Here is a 2,412-nt window from a genome sequence, read left to right as displayed (position 1 = left end):
CTGAAAATGCAGATATAACACTCACGGCGTATGTCAAGTTCCATAAACGGAGTCACAATGCTAAATATAATGCTGGAGCCCATATAATCCTATTTACATTTGCAACAAGATCTCTTTTGACCGTCGATGTTGATTATCACAAAAAAATGCTAAGAACCAGAGAGGAATCACCTTTTTCGGTGATAAAGATAATATTCTGGAAGACATGTACTAGCTACTTGTTGTCTATATCATTACAATACGAATTCTATACGGTGCTCCAGGTTATATCACCCCCTCAACCAAATAGGATCTGAAAAAAGACTACCGCGAAGTCGCAGTACTGATCTGAAGGTGAAAGTACAGCAGAAATTTGGCACACAGATGAACTTTCATAGGTCTAAGCAACACAGCAGCTTCAGACCACCTGATTTTATGTTTTCAGAGGAAATGGAGTTTACTATCTAATGAGTTGAAACATCGGTGCTAGAAGGAAGGATATAAATAATTGTAGGCTTAAAGAACACCACAAAATATCCTTGAAACGGATTCTGTTGTTAACACTGAGTTATGTTTGTTTGTTAACCCATATTCACAAGCAATCCTTTCCAGGACATAACCACCCAACTGTCATACCATTTGTTCTATTTTTACGTATAAACGGATAGCACTTGAAAGGGACATTAATTCAACCTACGCTTTAGCGCTACAATGTTTTAGGAGCCAGTAGCAACCCATGAGGCCTACATAAAGTTAAAGAAAAAGAAAAAGGGCATTGGTCTGTAAAAAGCAATTCTTGTTTGTATGTTCTTGCTGTATTATTGTCTGCATGTGTTAGAAGCATCTCGGTTAGTGGGTTACCCTTTGTCAGGAAGGGTAACCAAGTCCTGCCCTTCCTTCTGGCGGTGGCCTCACGAGATGGAACAGACAGGAAGGGACGTTATTAGAATTTTAATGTCGTTTTTCTAATATTGCCAATAAGGTATAAATTCAACATTTAGCATGGAACCTACAGTTTTGGAATATCATTGGGATATGCAGTGGTTTCATCAGTTCGAATATTACTGACAGATTTACATTAGTTGGCAACCACCATTTTGGTTATTTTGTCATTCCAATTTTGTACCTCAAGTAATTCCGACAGCATTTGCTCTGCTGATATATAAAGACATGTAGAGTCAAAATAAAATGATATGATGTTAATTTTTCCACCATTTAAACATTTATTGTAAATATCACTATTTTGGCAGCCATTTTGAGCATAGTGCCATATGATAGCCATTTTGAGTTTATTTTATTGCATCAAACGACGTTCACAAGAATAAAAAACAATTGTCTCAAATCAGCGAACATTTAACCAGAAGTTACAGTTTCATTGTGATGCCCTGAGAGGGGTGGGCGTAGGCGTTTGGGCATGTTGGGCACTTTTATCAAAAATAGCTTGGCGCTCCCGGATTCCATGAAAACAACTACTCTAGAATCAACAACAAACATAAATTCAACACTACAGCCCCCAAAGCGCACAATTCTGAGTCTGATTAATTATTAAGGACGATAACCAAGAATAGTCCTCGGCTCAAACTTATCCTTGGAAATGTGATTAGAATTTTCATATTAAGAAAAGGGGTTTTTATTACTTAGGTTAGGTTAGGTTAGGTTAGGTTAGGTAAGGCTGGGGTCAGGGTTGCTGCGGTTAAGTTATGTTAGGTGTAAGTTAATTCAGATTCGGGTGAGGGCTAAGTTGAGTCTCAGGTTGTTTAGGCTAAGTTAGGGAAGTTAGGATATGATAAGTTCGGTTCGGGATAGATAAGATTAGGCTTGATTTGGTTCAGTTCCTTGTCAGAGTCAGTAAATTGTGGTTCTCCGTCCTCCTACCTGCTGAGGACAATGTCCAGACGTCCAGGTGCTCCTCCCCGCTGGCCACGGTAGGCTGCCTCTGTTAAAATAGAAATATCCCGTTTATATTACTAAAATTAGATGTGTCTCGTGGGAAGGTGTGTCTCGTGGGAGGGTGTCTCGTGGGAGGGTGTCTAGTGGGAAGGTGTGTCTCGTGGGAGGGTGTGTCTCATGGGAGGTGTGTATCGTGGGCAGGTGTGTCTCGTGGGAAGGTGTGTCTCATGGGAGGTGTGTATCGTGGGCAGGTGTGTCTCGTGGGAAGGTGTGTCTCATGGGAGGTGTGTATCGTGGGAGGGTGTGTCTCTTGGGAGGGTGTGCCTCGTGGTGGGAGGGTGTGTCTCGTGGTGGGAGGGTGTGTCTCGTGGTGGGGGGTGTGTCTCGTGGGGGGGTGTGTTTCTTAGGAGGATGCGTTTCGTAGGAGGGTGTGTTTCGTAGGAGGGTGTGTCTTGTTGGAGGGTATGTCTCGTGAGAGGGTGTGTCTCGTGAGCAAGTGTGTCTTGTGGGAGGGTATGTCTCGTGAGAGGGTGTGTCTCGTGA

General features: G+C 42.4%; 1 protein-coding gene across 3 annotated transcripts in view; it reads right to left on the bottom strand.

Annotated features, from left to right (window-relative positions):
- The window catches only part of LOC121871018 (delta and Notch-like epidermal growth factor-related receptor), a 340,989-nt gene extending 339,065 nt beyond the window's left edge, over positions 1 to 1,924 (bottom strand). For 2 of the 3 annotated variants that reach the window (XM_042373071.1, XM_042373073.1), the window contains exon 1: positions 1,855 to 1,920. The gene's annotated coding sequence lies outside the window, so the exon portion shown is untranslated. Of the gene's footprint in view, positions 1 to 1,854 lie in introns of all 3 variants that reach the window. The other variant, XM_042373072.1, reaches the window with a different exon arrangement.
- Between the last annotated feature and the right edge of the window lie 488 nt (positions 1,925 to 2,412).

The sequence above is a fragment of the Homarus americanus genome, unplaced genomic scaffold (genome assembly GCF_018991925.1).
Source record: "Homarus americanus isolate GMGI-L3 unplaced genomic scaffold, GMGI_Hamer_2.0 scaffold52512, whole genome shotgun sequence".
NCBI lineage: Eukaryota > Metazoa > Arthropoda > Malacostraca > Decapoda > Nephropidae > Homarus > Homarus americanus.
Note: the sequence above shows the minus strand (reverse complement) of the source record. Positions and strands in the feature narration are given on the sequence as shown.